Genomic DNA, 22,459 nt, shown 5'->3' on the forward strand with positions numbered 1-22,459 from the left:
CTGTCAGTCGGAGCAGGGCTCATCCAGGCTGGGGGCTGCTGCAAACAGGGCATCAAAACGTCTGTTCCCGAATTCCTGTGTGCCGACGCCTGTGCCGGATAGGAGGAGTCCCACACCTGTGAAAAACTCCTGAACATTCCCACCAGCCCCAGCAGCCGTGGGCGTACACCATTGCAGAATAGTGTGCTTGGGAATTCTCAGCCAGCCTGATAAGCACGTTCAAGGTTTCTGCAGTCAGTCAATAGACTGATCAGTCAATCAATATTTTTAAGGATTAAAAAAAAAAGCCATTAGAGTAAGATATCAAAACAGTTGCATTATGACAACTTACCTATATCCCAAATGAATTTTTGATTAAGAATTTTTGAGGAGACAAACCTCGCACAAACTAGGATAACTGTCTTTTCTCTGTGGGGAAACACGTTATGAGTAATGTTACAACAGAATTAGTAATCCATGTTCTCTTTGCAGGTTCCATTAAACACAGCCTAAAAATATATATAACAGGAAGTAGTTGCAAGTCGAGTTCTGAAGTTACAAAATGCAGGGAAGGCCTCTTGTACCTGTCTGTGTACATAAACACATTTGCTCTCTCATCTCAGAACTCATTCTGCAAGTTGCAATAAACAGCTGAGTCCTCCCAGTAGCTCCAAGTCCTTCCTCTTACCATCCTGAGTGAATGGGCAAAAGTAGCAATAAACAATATAAACAACTCTTCAATTCTATTAAAGCCTGACTCTTAAAAGATCAGTTTTTATTTTGTGTCTTCCAGGGGAAGCAGACGTACCAAACACACAGGAGAACATGATTTCACAAGGGGCTGTTTGGTCTGGCAGGTGGTGTGGTCAGGAGCTGCTTTCCTCAGGAACTGGTGGATAGTCCCTCTCTAAGCCTCAAGAGCTGCAAAATGAGTAATGCCTGAAGGGACCAACTTGCATTTCACGCGTGAGATGGTAATCCTTACATACTCTGAGCTATGTTTAATAAGGCAGTTAAGGGATACTGGGAAAACATCCTCTCCTGACTTGATCTGTGATTTGCAGCTAAGAAGAAATGTTGGTTTTCCATAGAGATAATGAGTGTTTACATTGAGGAATTCCCTAGACCTGCCTGAGGAGGTTGCACTTCAGAGAAGGCGATGAAGCAATCTAGGGATCAACAAAAAACTTAGTTTAGAGTTGAGAATAAGAACACAGAAACACGTATTACAAATATTAACCCATTTGATACACTGAATGGCTACGACTCCGTAACTTTTATTTCAAGTTGTACAAGTTTTCATGTCTTTTTTTTTTCACATTTATTTTTAAGTAAGACTGCACAAATAAAGTAAGGAAAAGCACAAAGTACAGTTACTATTGTCCAAAGAGTGATGTTAAATACAGACAGAATCAAATGGTGTGAAACCATGTCAAGCAATTTGTGAAGGCCTCTGAAGTCTGCTGGTCTGAAGTCGCTGACTGAAAAGAAAGATAGAAAAACCAGACTAAATGTAAAAAAGACAAGACTGGCTATCACATCTTTAATAAATATCCATGCATAAACACCTTCTATTATGATAAAAAAGTTGGTCCTGTTCAAGTCAGTGAAAGGATTCTTGCTGACTGCAGTGGGCTGGAAACTGCATGCTTTGTGAAAAGGTGACAGAGAAAACGTTAAACTGGTCAGCATATCCTTTGTAATCAGTCTCTGTTTTCTCCAATAAAAACGAGGTACATGCTTATAAATCACAATCATTCCTCTGCTCTCTGTAAGCCTTATTTTGTATTGCACACCAGTCTTAAAATTGAATTTGCTGTTCTCCTTTCTATTCTTCTAGCAGTCACACGAGTAGGGACAAAAAGTGCTGACAGCTCACAGAGAAGAGTCAGAAAGTGCATCCCACTTGTGTGGTTTTTTGGTTTTCATTGTTAGTGTGACCCTCTCCTTCAGTGAGTTTCACTGTAACCACTCATACCTGCCAAATATCAGTGTGATTCAGCAAAGGGATTCATTTGTTTCAAAAGTCAGACTCCTAAAATCAGTGCCCTTCATGAAGCTGTGTTCCCATCATTGGGGACCTCCTCAACAAAGCCTCTTGGGTTTATCCTGGGAGCTACGAGCAGAAGTGCCAGCTGGGCACGTCTGCAGCTGCCAACATCTCCTGCAGCCCCTCACGCCGCCGAGCTGAGCTAGATTGTCATATGTAGATATAGATCTTGAGCTAGATCTGGATCTAGATCTAAAGAAGATGAGTGTACCTTCCACCTCAGCAGCTCATCTCCTGTATTCGAGGCCCCGCACCCCATGTCTGTAGGGTCCATATGTGTATGGGAGACCCTTTTCCTTCTGGAGCAGCCAGTGAAGCACAACAGATCCCACAGGTCGATGAAATTGATCAAGATGCCCTCTTGAAGGCACCTGAGCTGAGGATGAGATCTCCACCAGCTCTACAGGCAGTTTGGACACCCAGCTCCCAAGCAGGCACAGGTACATGGGAAACTAAAGTACAGCCTGAAATTATTAAATAGCAACTGTAATCCATCTCATTTTTACTGGGGGAAATAAGGGCTGCCAAGAACATGCAGTCCTACTGCAGAAACTTTATGTAGCTGCCTAAGAGTGTTTGAGAGCATTTTTAAGGGGAGATGCCATTTTTTATTTGCCTGTCCAAAAGGACATGTGTGTTCTGCAGGTCTTGGGTGGTATCTGTAGGCTCTTCATGGACATTTTGCACTTCAAACACTATTAGATGGGTGTGCTGAGACCACAGAATTAAATTCTAGATACCTGGTTATCACACATTTGACAAGCCTTCCTATACAATCTTGGAGCAGCTCAGAAGAGCAAAGCCAAAAATCAAAGTAAAACTGATTCTTGGTTTAGATGGCTTAAAATGATGAAATGTGAAGAGTATTAAACTTTTTTTAGTATTACTTTTCCTAGATGGAAACCGTAAAGTCTGTGATCTAAACTGTCTCTTACAATCCATGGCTGCACTCCCTATTAGCAAGAGCACAAATATTAGCTGAAAGAATAAATCGTGCTGCACATGGATAATCAGGAGATTTTATCAGATGGTCTGAACAATAGCAAATTTTTGATATTGAACTGCATTGCTGCTGCCTCAGCAACCCCCAGACAAATGAGTACAACAATCAGCTTTGTAATGTACTGTCTTTTTCTGCCTTTCTAAACAGGATATGATGATACTGGCCACTCGGGTTTACAATTCTGCATCACGTGGCTGAACTGTCATTTGATGATTTCTTACAGAATCTGTTAATCATTTTCTCTCTACTGGCACATTTTCTCCTTTATAGCCATGGCAATTTCAGAGATTTGTTTTGCTCTCAGCAAATTTGCTGACAGACTGCAAATCAGACCTGTGTTTACTTGCAATGTTGCACAGCTCCAGGGAATTCTTCGGATGGCAGTCGATGTCATTTACAGCACTTTCTGATACTTCAGTGACAAATCAAGCGATACTGGTTCCATACTGCAAGCTGTAGCAATGGGTTTGTCTTTTAAATCTGTGGGCTGGACTAAAATAATCAGCATGAATTATGGAGCGACATAGAAGAAGTGATGAGTTTTCAATCAGTATAAATCTAATCCATATAAAATACATTTTAAGTATAACTAGGATGAGCAAGATAAGCTCTTCTTATTGCTATCAAATGATTCTTTGAATCCTCAAGGGTCAGCGTCTCTTATCCCCATCATTGATGACATCTTCATATTAACTGCTAGACAACATCCTACAGGTAGTTTGTGCAGTCCTACTGGTAACAATGTCTGGTGTTTACCACAGATGAGGTGTCAATTTTGTTTTTCTTTGGTGACAATTAAAATTAGTCTTTGTACTCTCCTAAATCAAATTTCAGGGTTGTCAATATTTTAACTGATTGATTTCTCAAAGAACAGCCGTGTTTCTCTTCCTGATTTTACTGAGAAAGAACAGAACATGAGGATAGCAAAAAATGTAGATGAGATCTTGTTTATGTATAGCATTTATTCAGCTGATACTGCATACCAAGTACATATACACATGATTTTCAGGTAATGGTATCATTAACTGAGGGATTAAAAAGTGATGTAAAATAACTCTCAGGTCATTGCTTTAAAAGATTTGCTCTCTTCCCTTCCTTTAACCTTTTTGTTCCTGAGACCATGGGTAGTTGCAAATGAGAAAGAAGTTCCAAGGTATCAATTAGTCCGGTGGATCACTGTCTTGAAAATAAAAATCAAAATTATACACGTGTCTTGTTTCCTAGAAAAAGAAGAAGAGAGGAAAAGAGAAATCTAGTTTTTTATTCCTGGATATTAATCAGATTTAATGGAAATATTGCGCAGAATGAAATAGAATTTGGATTAGATTTTAAACCAGCCCTGCAATTCTCATCCGTAACAGTTTTAGCAAAGTATCTTTCTAAAATAGGAACCTCATAAAATAATTTGAAATAAATTTCTATGGAACCATGCTTGGTGTAAAACAAGTACACTTTCATAAGGTTACCCTTTCTTCAGACAAATGAATTTTACAAACATATACAATTACAAACATACATATATACGTGTGTGTGTGTGTGTAAATCTGCTAAAGGAGAGAAAGCTTGGTTCTAAATGCTGAGCATGACGCATCTTGCCAAGAGTTAAAACACACCAGCTAGGGGAGATGGCATTCATGCGTGCATAAAGGCCTTTGAATTCACAGCTCCCCAAGAGAGCTTTGGGGCTCTTGGCTGGACAGAAATGATCCGGCTGAGACCTGTGCTCAAAGGTGGGGAACAAACCCTGCTGCAGGTGCTTGCTTTGGTCTCTGCAGGCCCAGGCAGATGCCAAAGCTGCTCTTCACATCCTTCCCCTGCCCCTCTGCCAAGTGCAAGGGGCCTCAAGGACTAAAGGAAACACAGAGAGTCAAAGGGAGAGAGCGGCACCTACCTGGCCGGGGACTGATGGGGAAGCAGTTTCCTTGGGAATCAAGCCCTTCTCTTCCAAGGGCTTTTCCCCAAATGCGTACATGTCCTGGGGAACACCAAGACACCCTTAAGAAACCCTGGCAAGGCTGAATTGCTTGTGCTCCTTGCAGCACAGGCACTCCAGCTGGAGATCATCTTCCTTCCGCCCAGTCTGTTTCCATGCGTGGCTTGGGGCGCGCAGCCCCGGGCCCCTCCGAAGGCGAGCTGCCCGCTGCCTCTGCACGTTCCTGAGCTCCTGCCTCTCGCTCAGGGCAGCCAAGCCAGGCTGTTGCCAGCCAGGGAGTGGAGGCCTGTTCCTGCAGGAGGCTCTCCTGAGCCCATTCCAGGACGCTCCACCGTGCACGCAGCACTTCTCCTGCCCACTCAGAAGGCGCTTGGGAGAGCAGAGCACAAGCTGGCCGGCTCTGGACCCGGCACATCCCAAAGAGAGGGGCAGGAAGCCGCAGCAGCTGTTTCGCGGCCATGCCCAAGAGAGATTGGAAGGGTCCCCTCCCTCTGCTCTCACTTGGTTTGGTTTCTGACTGGGCCTGAGGCAGTGGCTGCAATTCCTCGTTTGTGGGGAGACCAGAGCTGCCAGAAGCGCACCGAGCCTGCAGGCACTGCCTGACAGCACAGTGGCCACTGGGACTAGTCTGTCTTAAAAATGAAGAGACTTTGGTCAAACAAATGCCTTTCTCCAGAACTTCAATGGAGAGCTTTGAACAGAATGATTGGAACAGAGACTTTCTCAAACACCAAAACAGAACACCTGGTTTTGGGACTTTAATTCCAAGTGGTGCTGGGCCTTCGTCCTCCTCTGAGGAGATCCTGGGTTTCATTTGGGATTCCTTCCCTTCTCCTGACATGTCCGAGGTTTCCCCAGGCAGTGTGGAGAGCACCCCGATCCCCGGGAGGGGGAATCAGATCAGCTTCCATCTTCGGTCCTGTCCTCTGTTTCTTTCTGGGATTCCCTGCATCGCTGGTGTTGAGACAGGCTGTCCTCCCATTCCTCCATGAAATCATCCACCCCCGGAATTGCCGGGAAAATATTCGGGCTTTTCGTTGTGTTCCAAGAGTGTGGTGGGTCAGGGGTCATGTTCTGGGAAGGCTGGGAGTCAAACGGGTCCAGGAGATGAGAGTTTGGGGAAGCTTTACAAAACAGGGTCTCCTGTGTCTGTGCCCTGCTCCTCTTCCGAACAAGATGCGGGCGGATCTTGTTCTGAAGTTGTGCAGGAGGGGTCTGCCAAGGGAAACTCTAGATCTGCTCTGCCTGGCCCAGGGGCTGCAGGGTCACCTCTGCCACTGCTTCCCCTTGCCAGGAAGTCACCCCCTTGGATCAGGCTCAGGCGGGCACTTTGCTTTGCAGTTCTGAGGACTCTTTTCATATAGGTTCCTCCACCAAACCTCTTGAAGGATTTTCACCACTTTTAACTCCTCAGCCTCAGGTTACAGCATGTGGGGGGACTTTGGATTTGTCTCTGCCTGCAGGGGAGCGGGCAGGGGGATGGACAGAGGTGGCGGGCGGCAGCCAAGGCTTGAGCAGGGCAGGGATGGCTCTGCCCAGAGAGATGGATGGGGTGAAGGTGGGAGAGCTCAAGAGAGTTTCTGTGGAGACACAGACAGGTAATTTAGAAGCCTTGAAGCCTGCTGGGGATGGGGGAAAAAGCATGCTGAGATGGCAGCTTGGGCCTGAGAGTTTTCCAGCTGAATTCCTGCAGGCGGGAATACGGTGTGGAACCTGTAACAGTCCATTGGAAAGTGTCACAAACACAGATTTGGGATCTGCAGCTGGAGAGCAGCCTGATCTGTATAACCTAAAAAGATCCAATTTAGTGAATTGAGATGCTAACTATTGGGCTCTGGCTTTCTTCCTGTTACCAAGAGCTTGGAGCTCTGCTCCCCTGCCCTTCTTGGGAGGGCTCCCGGGACAGCTCCTTAGCGTGACAACACTACCTGTTCTTCTGTATCAGATACGGGAGTGACGAGAGGGAAAAACAAACCCAGCCTAAAGCAGAGGTCCTGAAGGAAGGACAGCGACGGTGCGTCCTTTTGTTGTTCAGAAGCCTCTCACCATCTGGGGCAGAGAGGTCCTGTCCCAATGGGGAGAAAAACTGGAAGTGGGCCTGTGATGGAAACCACGTTGAAACCTGCCACTTGAAAGCTGAACTGGTAAACTGATTATCCTATAAGGACTGATCAATGGCCTTTAACAGAGAAAAAGTTCAATATCATTAAAAGATTGGTAAAGGAGCAATTAAAACAAGGTCACATCACACATGAACAGTCCCTGCAATTCACCAGTGTTCATCATCCACGGGAAGACATCGGACTCCTGGAGGTTGCTTCACAACCTGAGGAAGATCAGTGAAGTGATTGAAGACATGGGACCTCTTCAGCCTGGACTTCCTTCTTTAAAAAATGGGACTTTATGGTCTCATTTTTCAATGGGACCCTTCTGAGAGAGATCCTTTGTTGATAATAGAATGGGTTTTTCTTCCCTGCAGGTTTAAAAGGCTATTTTTACAGGTTTAGAGATGACAGCACAAATAGTTATTGAGGCCAGAACAAGATTGTTAAGGTTAGCAGGTCAAGAATTTGCAGTTATTTGATACCATTGAAAAAAGATTATCTTGATTGGGCAATGAAGAATTCTGATTATTTGCAATATGCATTGTTGCGGGGTGTGGAGGTTCAGGGACACCTCAGCATAACCAATATGATCCAGTGAAGCCAAATTTATTATCCCTAAAAATACACTATTTGTAATAATTCTCTACTGTCCACGCGTCTCTAGCTAATACATGTTTGGTTGACCCTAGCTGTTCATGCCTCCAAAATCGGATGCTGATTGGATCATCTGATTTTTCACGCGTCTTGCTGAGGTCGTCTGGCCCAGCCACGACTTCTCTTTTTTATCACGTTCCCAAGCTCACTGACAAACTTGCTGAGTCCTCATGACTCTTCTCCTTGTATCTTTTTCAAGGGTGTACCAACCCCATTTCTGAGTTTGTCCAATATTCGTTGTTTGGGAACGTGTCCACTGTCCATTATCCCAAGCAGGCTGGATTGTGCATCGGCTGAACATGGCCATTGTCCTGCAAAAACTCCTTGATCTGCAAAATATCCTCCACAAACAGCTTGGCCTGATATAATAAATAGACGTTTCTCTCTTTCTTACTAAGAGCCAGAGTCCAATCAAATGGGTTCTTCACAATGCTGTGACCAGTGAATACCAGGGTTCGTTCCCACAAATTTCTTGCTTTATCTGCTTTATTCCTGACAGCTACAAGAGCCATAATATCCTGCTGCTCAACTTCCTGGAGAGAAGCTGGCATTTCTTTGCAAAAGGGTTCTTCACTAACACTTGGACCCACAAGTGGCTCATTGATGTCCTTCTAATTCCCAAGTTCTTTCACATCCACAGTTGCCTTTCAGGGATAGACCCTGATGCTCCTCTGATTTCTGTGGGATCCTCTTTGCCTGCCACTTTCAGGAATGAGCTAGAAGAGGCAAGAAAAGGTTCAAGGGAAGGACTTGTGTTTCCTACTTCATCCTGGGTCATTTCATTTGAAAAGTTTTAGACTTGGATTTTCAACGGTGATTTGTCGTTGGCCCAGACTTCAAAACCTCTCGCCACACTCGTGTTTTCAACATGAAAGATTTTACGCTCCAAAATAGTACCTTTCACTGAATTTTAGTAAAAAACGGAATGGGTGAAGAGCCCTCCACTTAATGTTTTTGCTTCATGAAAATGCCATATTGATCCAGAATAAAGTAGGATACTCCTGGAAACTCCAAGCCTTCCTTCTCCCCTTCCTTTGCTCAGTGCAAGGAAGACCAACATTTCTTATGTTGTGATATTCGTTGCCAACGTGTTTGTTTGAAGATCATGCATTTAGTAATGCAAGTTAGTTAAAATCATCTGATCTGGAATCCCTTCCCAACTTCACAACCCACACACCTCATTAGTGACCCCAGCTGCAGCAGACCTAGACATGTCTTTCACCTGCTTTCTCTGTCGTAATTGACCAGTCCTTTCTCGCTTGGATCACTGACTTGGTCAAATAAGACTGAAATGCAATGATCCCTTGAAACATGGTGATCTAGTCAGCATATTTTGTATTTTCCCATTCATTAGGCATCAAGACTTAATTCTGACAGGTAATAAATACAGACCTTCAGCTTTAAGAGGCAGAGGACAGGAATTCCATTCAAATTGGCTCCTTAGTATTTATTTTATCTTCAGAGTGACTCATGAACCCTTTCAAGTTCAGATAAGCAATTAATGTATCAGTGACTCTTACAGACAGGGAAAAGACGATTGTCAGCATGCAAAGAATGGCTTGTGTGGCCACACAGCAGGCCCTGCAGTTTCAAAAGAGAATTTCATTACATTTGGTGAGTTTTAAAGAAGCAAACGGAGAACAAAAATCTTTACATGTTTGCAAGTATCATAGATAATTATGCAAGTGCTAATGTGAGAATCTACAGAATGTCCTGTTAATGATACATGTAGTTGTGCAGGTTTTTTATTTGTTCATGGGTATGTTTGGGAAATTAACCACACGTAAAGGAATTGTTCTAACACTTTGCAGGAATATTTCAATGGGATGTATATTTATGCTCTAAGCTCTGTGTGCTGTGGCAAGAACACTGATGCCTATATAGCATGGTTTCCTTTTACAAAACACTTTTTCCCACTCATTTCCAACTTGTTCCCTGCTCTGCTTGGGTCAGCAGAGCAGTGCCACTCTGTCTCTACGTGGGATTTGTCTGTCCCTTTCTTCTTTCTGTTCCAAAATCACCCTTAATCCCTGCCTCCCACAGCTCTGCCAAATGACAAAGAAGTGCAGCACCAGTTCATGGTCTCCACACCTGGGCATTATTTGCTGCCCTTCTGCAGAACCCAGCGGAGATGTGTGGGCTGTGCAACCACTGGTGGATTTCTGTATTTTCACATCTCCATAATCATCATGCATTTAATGCTGCTTCTGCTCTTGAAGTCTCTCTATGTCCATTTACCTACTGCTATTGCTCAGGGTACCCGGTGCTTTTCAGCTGGAGCAGAATTGTTTTAGCAAACATCTGTGTGAATGCTCCTGCAGATACAGTGTGATAGGGGCTTAAGAGAGCTGCATCATACAAAACAACCACAGTGGGCATTTTAAGGAGAATCTGAAGAAGAGGGGATGTCGTTCTTACACACTGGACAACAGCTCAAAGTGCCATACCAGTTACAGAGCACCCTGCAGATCATCCTGTGCTCCTTTGTGCTCGGCCTGAGGTGCCAGTGCTGCTCTCTGGGCTTGTGCATGGCCAAGGAGATCCCCGTGGAGGCCACTCCACAGCCTCATGAATGCACAAGAACTTTAGGACACATATGAGCCTCACACACATGCAAAAAACTCCAAACCCAACTCAAACACCACAGCAAACCAAAAACCCCCACGCAAACAAAAAACCCGTGGAAATTTGTTTACAAGTTATAATTGCTTGTCTTGTGTCACTTCCATTCTGTTTTGCAAACCACTGTCAATGTTCAGACAGAAGGACAAAGGGAGGTTTTAGCAGGACTGACCAAGTTTTGGTATGGAAGGAGCCTGCTCTCCCCCATCAGAGCCCACTGGCACTGCCTTCCTGCCTGGATGGATGGCACAGCCCCGGCCGTGGCAGAGCAGCCTCCTGTGCCCCCGCAGTGGGGCTCAGCTGCAGTTTAAGCCACTCTCACCCTGCACTGCCCAAGGGCTGCTCTGGCAGCATCCTCAGCTCTCTCTTGCCCCCTTTCCCTCCGTGCTGCCCTGGCAGCTGAAAGCCGAGCTGGCCCAGGGCGTGTCTGAGCTCTCAGCCACAGTTGGCTTCTGCTGCTCCCAGCCTGGAGCTGCCACGCTGGGGAACCCACAGCTGAGAGCTTCACTGCAGTGCAGCAAACGGAGGGGCTGACAGGAGGGGAAAGGGCCCTGAGGTCAGGCAAGAGATGAAGGACAAGGGGAATGGAAAAGGAGAGAAGAGAGAATTCACAGGGCTTGATAGCTGAATCTTCCCTGCATTGTCCTGGATTCCCAAGAGATCAATGGTGTCTGAGTTTAATATGAAATAAAAGAGGTGAAAAAGAATATTGATTAGTTGTCCATTGGCTATTCTGAACACTGATGGTTTTGGGATCTGAAGGAAAACGGACTATGTCACCACGATAGTAAAAAAAGATACATATGCATATAAAAATATGGGAATCAGAAACACAAGATAGACAATCAAAGATCAAACAAACTCTGGCATTTCCTTATTTTGAAAGGAAGGGATCTTGCTACAGGTTTCCTAAAATTCTTCTAGGTACTTTTATATGGAAGACAAGCATAGAAAATTCAGAATGGCATTTTCAAAAGCACTATGTCTTCACTGTGTTCGAACAGTTTTCCAAACAGTTGGAGACAACAAAAATATCAAAATTCTGGAAGCTCTCAAGTCCTTTCATCTCAGTCTAATCCTGAAAGAAAATCTAAGTTACGTGTCTTTGGAAAAATAGGTATAATTATATTCTATGAAGACTTTGGTCTTGTGGGTTTTTTTAATCAGGTGTTTAATACTGAAAAGAAAACAAGATCTTTCTTGTGGCCTAGAAAGGTAGCAGAAAAAAGAATTTAACAGACTCTATTCAGAGCTTGATTTTTCTTACTGGTTATTTGTGCTGGAATTGCCTAGCTAGAAACAGCCAGAATTGCTCTAATAGACTGATTTCTTCCAAGGGAGTAAGGAGGACAGGGAAATACAGGTCAATCAGCCTTGCCTCCATCCCCTGACAGGGGATGGGGTAACTAATCCTGGAAACCATTCCAGACAAATGGAGAAGTTGATTGGGAGTAATGGTTAACCTACTCGATGCCCGTGACGGGACAGCCAGACTGATGGATATGGGTGGAGCAATGGATGATGTCTACCCCAGCTTTACCCAAGCCTTTGAGACAGCCTCGGGCATCAAGAGGGGCTGGAAAGCGGACGTTTTATCTTCCTTGCCTTGGTGCTTTGGGGCTGCATTGCAAAGCAAAGGCAGCAGGATGACTGCAGGCGGAGAAAGAGAGGGTTTGCGGAGCCGAGCCCGGCCGGCCCCGGAGCCGCCCCGCCCGCGCTGTGCCCGCAGCCCCGGCTCTGCCGCGCTCGTCCCCGCCAAGTCCGGCCCGCGCCGGGGCCGCGCTGGGCGCGCGCGGGCCCGAGCGCAGCGCCCCACTCAGGCCGCGCGCCGCCGGCGCAGCCGCGGCCGTTGCGCCGCGGGCGTTGCGGCCACAGTCGGCGATCGACGCCATGGCGGAGCTGCCGCTGCCCGCCGGGCTCCGCGCCAGCACCTTCCCCGCCAAGCTCTGGCGCCTGGCCAACAGTCCCCGCGTCCGCTCCGTGCGCTGGGACAGCCGGGCCACGGGGCTGCTCATCGACCGCTCCCTCTTCGAGCGAGAGCTGCTCAGCTCGGGCGACGCCCAGAGGGGCGGTGGCGATGGGCGGGCCCCGCTGCCGCACACCTTCCGGGCCACGCAGTTCCGCAGCTTCGTGCGGCAGCTCTACCGCTACGGCTTCCACAAGGTGCCGGGCTGGCTCGGCTCGGCTGCGCCGGGCGATGCCGGAGCCTGGCTACACTACAGCAACCCCTGCTTTCGCCGCGACCGCCCCAACCTCCTGCTGCGCATCAAGCGCCGCAGCGCGGCCAACAGACAGCGGCCGGCGGCGGGGCGGGAGGGCCGCCGGCGCCCGCCCAGCGGCTCCCAGCAGCTGCCCGGGGCGCGGCCGCTGCCGGACGGGCGGGAGCTGCGCAGCCCCCGGCCCGGCCGCCTGCAGCAGCCCCCCGGGGAGCGGCCGCTGCTCGTCCGGCGCCCGCCCTGCAGCTTCCACCTGCTGCACAGGGACCAGCCGAGGCCGGCCCGGCGGGAGGGGCCGAGCCGCTTCCAGGAGCTCTACGGGGAGCGGCCGCCGCCCGCCGAGCGGGGGGTGCTCGGCATCCCGCCCTGCCATTTCCTCGGGCTCCACGGGGAGCGGCCGCTGCCGCTCGGCCGGGAGGGGCCCCGCAGCCACTTGCAGGAGCTCTACGGGGAGCAGCTGCCTCCGGCCGAGCGCAGCGTACTCGGCATCCATCCCTGCAGCGTCCGGCAGCTCCCCAGGGAGCAGCAGCCCCCAGCCTACGACCCACGAGGTAGGAAAAGACTTGTAGCCTCGCTTTTGCCAAAGGTTAGGAAAAGTGACCCTTTGAAGTAGTTTTCCATAAGGCTCTCTCACTGTCGGCCAGAAGTTGTCAAGCCTACCGGGAAGGGGCACCTAGGAGGCCAAAAGATTCTCTGCCTGGTTTTCCTGGCTGCTTCCCGTGATGTTTGATCCAAGGCAGCACTCGAGCTCTCTGTCCCCCAGCCACATTGTGGAGCCTGACCAACGCGTTTGGATTCTTGCAGCCACCCCGGGCACTTCAGGGCCCAGCACTCCAGCTGGCAGTGCAGCTTGTGCAGCATCGACGGCCTGCAGCTCAGCACAGAGCGCACCTGGGCAGGAGGGATGGTTGCCAGCAGATCTAGGCCTTGCCGTCGAGAAGATGATTCGGGAGATCAGGATGTCCCTGTCTGAAAGATCTCCCTCTGCTCAGGTAATTGCATTAGATGGGGATAAAAGGGGCTGGACTGAGAGCTTTCAAACGTGGTTACATGGCGGAGAAGCAAAGGCTTCTTTAATTGAACTTATTTCATCATGATTTAGTTATTTAATTCTTTTTGCTGAAGAAAGATTTCTGAGAGAGGGAATGAAGAAGAATTGAAAAAGAGGTTTTTCTTGCTGGGAAAGATGAGAAGATGGTTTGCAGAATTGCCACTGAAGGCCAAGTGTCCCGTGCAGGGAGGGGCATGCCAGAGGTGCCTCTGTTCCAGCAGCAGGTGTGGGCTGTGCCTCTTTTGGGTGGGAAGGCCAAGGCCAGGCAAGGGCAGGACTGCAGCTGTAGCTGCTGCTGTGTGAGCCCTGCCGTGCGTGTATGTGCTCCCAGAGCCGTGGCTGGGGCTGGAGCTGCAGCTCTCTGTCCTTTTGCTGATTATTATACGTGTTGGCCAAAGAATGTCTCTCTTTTTATTCATGTGCTGACCCATTGCCTGCAGTACATTTATGATTATGAGCCAGGGCAGACTCAAGGTGGGGAGAGGGATTTTTTTGGATTTACCAATACCTTTTTCTCAAGTAGCATCACTTTGTCTTCTGTAAAGTCAGACTTAGCAGTTTTCAGAAGCATTTTATTCCGTAATAAAAGGAAATGTTGCAGGTTCAGAACCATCTTTAGAATCTTTAGGGGTTTTGATGGCTGTGCTGTCGCAGAAGAGATGAATATTCTGGAACTGGTCATAGTGAGAATATCTTTGTGTCCAAAGGTAATTTGCAGGTGTTTCATTGTGGACATTTACTTCCTCGGTGGAATAGAAACACTACCTCGTTTTCTGGCTTTTCCTGTCTTTTTGGTTGGGTTTTTTCCCGCAGTCCCAATGTCCAGATTTTTGCCCCTGATCACAAATGTGATCCTGGGAATGCCCTGGGTGCATAAATGTTTGCCTGGATCATACCCATGGGGCAGCAGCAGAGGGCTCCAAAAAGCACCACCTCGTGCTGGGTTGTGTGAGCGCTTGGCCGGGGGTGGTGAGACGCCCAAGCAGAAATGTGTGCTTTGTGTGGGGGTTTGCAGCACCCAGCCCTGGGCAGGGCTGGCAGCGAGCTCTGTCCTTGCTGGCAGCAGGGAGAGCCCCTGGCTTTCTGCTGGCTGATTTCTCCCAGCTCTGGCATGAGCCAGGGTCAGAGCGTGAGGGCACGTCCCCTCACTTGGTGTCTTCTAGTTTCCTGTGCGCATGTTTTGTCTCAAAGGTCATTTTGTAAGAGCTTCAGTTTCACCTTGGCCACCTGAATCCTGAGTTTAAAAGGCTCCTCATGTGAACTGTATGGGCAGTGTTCCCTCCTCCGTGCTCCATGTCTTTTGGGAGTGGAGAAGGAGAGTTATCGTATCCCTGATGTGTTCCAGGAAAATAGTGAGTGATCTTTGGGTTCCTTTCTTTCTGTTTTTCTGCTCAGGACAATGTCAGTGTTGCCCCCGATTCCTCAGGAGGGGAGCCTGTGGACAGAGCTGCAGCAGAGGAAGCTGCATCTGGCACCGAGAGCTGCAGGAACGGTTCCCAGGAGCCCGAGGAGCCTGGTAAGGACAGAGCCCTCACTGGTTTAGAGAGGTGTGAGATGGCTGCTCTGAGCAGGCTTGGTGCTTCCTGGTGCCTTGAGTTCAAATCCTGCACTGGCACAAGCTGCCTTAGCCCTGCCCTCCACACTTCTCCAGAGGTTCTGGCACTGAGTCCTGTGCCGTGGCAAGAGAGCAGGGAATAAAGCTGACCTTGGGGGAGTTGTGTCACCAAGTCGGGTGTCCCAGCTTTGTGCTGAAGTCGGTGGATAAATTTGCTGCTGGCTGACAGGGGAGGCCTGGCTGAGCGACTCTTGAAGGAACAGGGGAAAAAAAGAGCAAAAAGTCAGGCTAGAAGTCCAGATCACTGACTCAGTGTAGTACCAGTCTGCTGGTATTGGTGCTGACCCACCAGAAAAACAAGGAGCAGAACATCAGAGGCCTGCCAAGTGAAACATCACAGTCAGTCCAGTATCAGAATGGAAACTTAAATGAGCCCTGATTAGGGAGACCTAAGAGGAGAGAGGGAGCGCTTTGGATCCATTCCTTACCAAGCTGGTGCAGCCTGCAGGCCTCGTAGGGAGCTCTGTCCCTCGCAGCCCTTCCTGCCAGAGCCGACGGTCGAGTTGGAGCAGCTGCTGCTCGCTGCAGGGGGCAGTTGGTAGATGGCCCTGGTAATGGAGCTGGTTCATGACTCAGCTCCCAGCAGCCCTCAGCTTCAGGCATTTCAGTGAGGACTGAGGTCTGTCTGTCAGCACAGAGAAAGAACAAGGCTGGGCTTCTTTGTGGCTCCTGGGGCTCTGTGTGTGTTTCAAGCTCTCGTGGGTGCCCTTTGCACTGCGAGTGCTGAGACTTTATTGAGATCCTTCAGTGTTTTGAAACACGCTTTTGAACACTTGGAATGGTCCCTGTTCTTTTAAGGGCAGGCTTCAAATTGCCAAGTAAGAGTCTGCCTTTCAGGCCATCTTTGACAGTCCCTGGTAGAAGGAGAATTGCTGTCCAAGGGAAAGGTGCACAAGGGCCAATATTGACTGAGCGTTCCCTTGGCTTCCCAGATGCCATCTGACCAACATCTCCAGGAGGGCTGCCCTGCGTGGCAGGAGGAGACAGAGGAGAGCCCGTGACCATCGGGCAGGTAGAATTCCTCTGCTTGTAAATATGTTTATAGATTCCTATGATTTTACTTATCAAAGGGTATAGTTCTGTTTACAGATTAGAGTGTTCTGTTTATATGTGCATATATTGATAGATCTGTAGAGTTAAATGGGGATATGTATTCAGTTAGACAAGTGATATATTTTATTATAAATTTACCTTTATAGATTTTCAGAGTTTAAATTTTTTTGTGTAGAGTCCAAAAAAAAAATATAGATGAAGTTTCATTTATAAATGAGTATAGTTATAGAGTAAGAAGGATATGAATGTTTAGATGAATAGGTTGCGGTTTGCCTAGGCCTAGGCTGCATTTTTACCTCTTTCCCCCTTCACCTGCCTTTCTCACCTCTTGCTTTTCCCCCTGTGCCCCCTGTGTCCCCTCTCCCTGTGCTGGGTCCGAGGTGGCGGCCGGGCCGGCCAGAGCAGCACTTCCAGCCCCGGCTGTCCCTGGAGCGGTGGGAGCTGCCGCTGGCCCCAGGCACTGTCCCCTGAGGAGCTGCTGAAGGACGGTGAGACAGAGGGGGCTGAGGGGGCTGAGGGGGCGGTGGCGCTGAAGGGACGGGGAGCCTGAGCTGCTGCTGGGGCTGGGGGCTGTGGGGCAGCCGAGGCTGATGGTGGCACTGAGGTGACAGGGAAGTGGCACAGGCTGAGGGGCTGGCAGGTCTAAGGGGGACGGGATGGGTCAGAAGGGACTGAGGGGGGTGAGAGGACTGTGAGGGGCTGAAGAAACGGAAGGGGGCTGGGGCTTCAGTGAGAGCATGGCGGGGCTGAGGGGGATGGAGGGGGCCAGCAGGGAGCACAGAGGGCTCCAGGACTGCAGCTCTGCCAGGCCTTGGAACCAATTCCAGAGCCTCCACTTTTTCCCCAGCTGCATGGAAGACCTTGAGGACAGCCAGAGCCTGATGGGAGCCAGCAGAGAGAAGCTGAAGGCCAGCAGCAGGAGCAGGGAATGGGGACCTGCTGCTGCCACCCTGGAGAGAGCTTGGGTGAGGCCACAGGCCCGGGCAGGCAGGGTGGGGCTGAGGGTGGCGTGGGCTGTGGCCGTGGGCACTGCCCGGCGGGGCAGGAGCGGGCCCTGCCCGTGCTGGGGCCGCTCAGCGCAGCTGCCCCGGCCAGCACAGGGGCTGTCCTTGGCCAAGGCAGCTGTGCCGGCAGGGCCCGGCATCTGTGCTGCCTGTGCCGGTCTGCCGGGGCTGCGGGACGGTCCCGCCGCGGCTGCGCTCACCACAGCCTGGCCCGCTCGCCTGCTTTTTCTTTCCAACCCTTCTGGGGAGGCTCTGAGATTTCCTCTTCCGTGATGGAAGTGCAGCTGCTGCCAAGGGAAACGTTCCCGTACTCACTCAGTGTTCCCTTTGCTTGCCAGATGTCCCATCTGCTGTCCCTGTCCAGGAGAGCTGCTCTGCACGGGAGGAGAAGACCGAGGGAGAGGCTTTGAAGATGAGGCAGCTGGGATCCTTCTGCTTTTTGTGCTGTTTAATTATATATGGACTAGCATGGAGTTACTGATAATTACATGCATATTTTCATATGTAGCTTGCTATTTGTATTGGTATATTTCTGTATGTATCTTGTTATTTTTATGAATGTACTCTCTATGTACGTATAGATATATACATACAGGTTTGCAGTTACGTATTTATGTAAATACGTATCTACTTTTTTATGTATGTTGTAATATCTGTGTTTAGTTAGTGTATTGGTATTTGTATTGGTACAGATGCCTATTTTTATATTTTTAATTGTATATTGATGTATTTGTATTTAAATATATTTACATATGTTTCCAGATGCATAGCTGTATATTTGTATGGATACAGTTGGATTGGTATTTAGACTGGTACAGTAATATTTGTATATTTAAAAATAGTTGTGGTTGAAGTATTTATATATATATTTTATATAATCTATAATATTTAATCTATATTTACATCGTTAGATTGTTATAGATTTATTTTTATATATGTTCATGTATGTATGTATTAAATTCTGTTTATAGATGTATAGTTGCATAACTATTGAATTCTTGTTGGGGTATTTAGAGAGGGAATGCATATTTTTGTATTTCTATATGGGGTCTGCATTTGTAGTAATATGTAATAAATTAAGTTGTTAAACGCCTAATTGATCTTTGTGTATAGTGAGTTGCGTATAGTGGAGGCTAGCAATAAATCAAGTTTGGTTAAGTGAACTTGGTTTTTGTATATTTTTACATAGACAGGTTGTAATAATCTAATAAATTGCTGGTTTTACCCTAAATTGAGATCTGTTTAGTTCTGTATTGTCAGCATGGGTGTAGCAGTTTGTAATAAATGACATTTTTCAACTGAAATTGATTCTGGTGGATTTGTGGATCAGCAGTGCGGCTGTGGCAATCTGCAAGAAATGCCATTTGTCAGCTGCGATGGCTGTTGTGTGATTTGTGCTACCCAAAGCCATGAGCAGATGGAAATGCTGGAGGATTTTGGCCATGGAAATCTCCGGCCATGGCCAGCACATGCCCCACCTGCACTCAGGCTGGGCAAGGGAAGGGCAGATTTGGGCTGGCAGCAGAGCCACGCCTTGGCTCAGAACTCGCTGCAGAGGCCTGCTGAGAAAACTCCGGGACTCCACTGAGCGCTCAACTCCTGCTCTGAAGATATGCAGGGAATTCAGTCCATGTTTGGTTCTTTTCATACAGATACTCACAGAGATATGTAGGCAGCACTTAGAAACCTGTAACATACTCAATTGTGGCAGCTGAAATGGACATTTCTCTGTTTAGATAGAGGGTCAGCAAGGCTGTGATTCTGTAGCCACCTTGTAACAGGCAGTGGTCCCTGTATCTAAGCAGTTCAGTTCTAGCAATCTGTAATGTATTCTCTTTTAAACAGACATTGGCTTTGGGGCATTTCTCATTTCCATGATGAGTGACCACGTGTCCTGGTTTGGGACAAATTTGGGAGAAAACCTCCAAAAGAGGGCCCCTCCAGAAAGCAAGGCCACACGGGTCCTCCCCCCAACTAGTTTGGGAAGGATTCCTCGGAGAGAAGTGGAAGGAACCTGTTTGTTTAACATACCAAGCACGCCCCAGCACACAAAATGAACAATAGCGGATGACACCACTCTTTCACCGCTCTGAAAAAGATGACAAATTCAGAAAGTCTCTCTTGCGGCTGCTTGCTCTGTTATCAGTCCCTCCAGTGCTGGGGTAGCTGCTGCAGCCACCGGGGGCAAACTCTCGGTGTTTCCCAGGTCCCAGTCCAGAGCAGGTTTGAGTAGGTCCAAAAAGGGGAAGGGAGAAACAGTCCAGGAAAAATTTGGACTGCTTAGCTAAACTAATGAACGAGCAGAAGCAAAAAGCAAGAGCAAAGCAGAAGCAAAGCAGAAGCAAGAGCAAGAGCAAAGCGAAAAGCCAAGCAAAAAGCAAAAACAGCACTATGTACTGCCCCGTCTGTGTGTCCCGCCAGCCGTAGGGGAGCGGCTGATAGCAAAACCAAAGCTAAACATTCACTCTTCAGAGCCAGTCTTGAAGGCACAGAACATGATATCCAGCATAAACAGAACACACGAATGGGGATACAAGCATCGTAACGTCACCCTTGCACACGGGGACACGCAGGGCCCTGCTGCCGTTCTCTTCTGTGCTGTGTTCTGTGTACGGGCAGAGAGGAACAAGGGCAGCTCAGGCTGCAAAGGTCCCTGTCCTGCTGGTTCAGTTGCACAGCACCATGGAGTTGAGGGTCGTGCTGAGCACGCTGAAGGGAACAAGGACCCTGGCTTTTAGAGGAGCCAGCTTGAGTATGCCCAATCTACATTATCTTTAGCCATTACCAAAGCCAGTAGTTATTTAGAAAAGTGTGCCTTCTTTCACCTATATTACAAATAGATTGTTATATACATAGTATTATAATATTGGCTTTTTGCAAATATTGAAATAGATTCTATGTGTGTGATGTTAAAGTAACTTTTTTAGAAAGATAAAGTTTTCTTTCTGTTGTTAAGCTTAGACATAGTAGTGAAATAGCTGATATGAGTATGCTTGTGTTAAAATGCCTGCTCAAATGGGATAATGTCCAATGAACATAGGAAGAAAACACCTGCTACAGAAGTGCCAACTATCAGCACTCACTGTCTGAAGACGGTGTAGACCAAGGCCCTAAAACTGGAGATGATAAGAATGGACTAAAACCACAACCAAGGAATAAGCATGCTCTAAAAAGACAGACCCAAGGAGGAGCCATGCTAAACAATTCTCGGAACATGTAAACTAGTTTGGGGGAAAAGTTGTCTATGCATAAGGGTCTATGAATATGCAACAATCTGACGTAATGGAAAGGTATTTAAGGGGTATCCCTGAAGATTACACAGTGTTCTTGGCTGAGTGCCCAAATGCACCCAGCTGTAATAACCCTTGTTCTGTGGTCCTTGTCTTATTTTGGCCTTTATTAAATTTAAAATTTTCACAGGAGAGTGAACGTGTTTTGCACATAGATCGATATTTCTGGCCTGCATGTTCTTGCTTGAGGCAGCAATATTGTGCTTTGTGAACTAACAAGATTTTTTCACTTAGCTGCTTGGAAGTTGTGGGAAATGCAAGCATAGAGAGCTCCCAAGGCCTTGAACATACTTGAGACTGATTTTGCAATAAAGGATCTTTTAAAACACCTCTTCAATCGACCCCATCTTTCTATATCCCATCTTTCTTTATCAAAAGTGTTGATTTATTACTGTTTTTCAGATCAGAAAAGGAAAGATCTAATACAGACAAGAAACAAATCTGCATGTATTTACCATGCATGTATCTGGTTGTGTCTCTGTTGTCTCCTAGCAGCATCATCACTCATTATAAGAAGCACCAGATACATTTTCTGATAGAATTCAATAGTATTTAGCACATCAAGGACGTTCATGGGGAATTTGCCTTCCTCTCTGTTTTAACCTTGGTGTTTGGGGGTTGCTTAGGTGCAGTTCTGTGTCTTGTGGCAAGAAGCGTCGCTTTGAACGTGTGGGTAGTGCAGAAGCTGAGCTGGTGGAAGAGAAACATTTACATCTTGGGTGAGCGTCCTGTGTGACAAATGCAGAGACTCAAGGGCACAGGCTTGGAGCAGCTCCAAGTGTGCTTGGCCAGTCATCCTGGGCAATTGAGACTATATTTTATAAAGCTTTTTGCTCTTTTCATGGTTATCACCAAAGTGTGCAGGGGGCATGTCTTGGTGGAGGTAAAGATGGGTAAACTTCTCCTGAATGACTTCACTGCAAAAATTTTAGTGAAGAATTTAGAAAGAAATCTCTGTTAGGCAGGCACATGAGCTTATTGGAAAACAACCCAACCCAGTCCTATTTGTATGGAAATGTTGTCAATAGACAACACTAATGAGAGTACGTCAAATAATAATTACAGATCTTGCAGGTCTCTGGGCAGGTCAGGACTGCAGGGAAAAGTGGCCTGAGCAGTTGCTGCCATACTGGCAGCAGGGGTAAAAAAGCCCTTTTGTTGCTCTCAGACCTAAGACAGACTAACTGCAAAAAAATCAGAGATGCCAGCCCAAGGCTATCTGAGAATCCTCGCTGTGGTGCCAGGTTTCCAGAAGACAGAGGACATGCCCCGGCTACCAGAGCTGCAGAAGCTGCCATGTGCTGGGAAAGGCTCCCAGCTGCCCTCCAGCCCCTGCCAGTGCCGGGGCAGCGACTGCCCCACTGCACAAGGACACCAAATGGGCCTGTCCAAACCAGGGAGCTAAGTCACCCCAGCTGTTACTCAGGTGATTTTAATTATCATCACTTTTAACTATCATCACTACTTAGACCCGGCTCTCAGGTTGAGCATGACCCTTTGAAATGGGTGTAGGTGGGTGTTACTGGATCTGATGAAAGGAGAGCAGGGTAGCTGTGGCTGGCGCTCCGGGACGGAGGCTCTGCGGAGTCTGCCGGAGTTGGCTCGTCCAAGCTGGTAAGGGAAAACTTTGCTAAGCATCGGCTTTTGTAGCTGTGGTGGGGTTTGCTTCGCTCCTCGAGAAGGCAGAGAAGTTGTGGAAGAGTGCAGAGCCAGCATCACCTGAGGGCAAATGCGCTTTGGTGCCAGGCTCAGGCTCAGGCTGTGCCCCTGCGGCCCGTCCCATGCTGGCGTGGCTGGAAGAGCTGCAGTGTGGGGTGGGCTCAGGAGAACAGAGCTGTGACTGCTGCCACCCTTGGCTGTGTATGGAATGCAGAAGGTAGGACC

The 22,459-nt window shown here is 47.9% G+C and overlaps 1 long non-coding RNA gene across 2 annotated transcripts; it reads left to right on the forward strand.

Annotated features, from left to right (window-relative positions):
- Window positions 1-15,014: 15,014 nt before the first annotated feature.
- LOC132322258 (uncharacterized) lies at window positions 15,015-17,945 on the forward strand. Of its 2 annotated transcripts, XR_009485060.1 has the most exons (4): window positions 15,015-15,129; window positions 16,161-16,769; window positions 17,129-17,246; window positions 17,624-17,945. It is a non-coding gene; the product is annotated as an uncharacterized LOC132322258 (long non-coding RNA). The 2 variants fall into 2 exon arrangements; XR_009485059.1 differs by lacking the exon at window positions 15,015-15,129 and having other exon boundaries at window positions 16,050-16,769.
- The last annotated feature ends 4,514 nt before the right edge of the window (window positions 17,946-22,459 follow it).

The sequence above is a fragment of the Haemorhous mexicanus genome, chromosome Z, assembly GCF_027477595.1.
Source record: "Haemorhous mexicanus isolate bHaeMex1 chromosome Z, bHaeMex1.pri, whole genome shotgun sequence".
NCBI lineage: Eukaryota > Metazoa > Chordata > Aves > Passeriformes > Fringillidae > Haemorhous > Haemorhous mexicanus.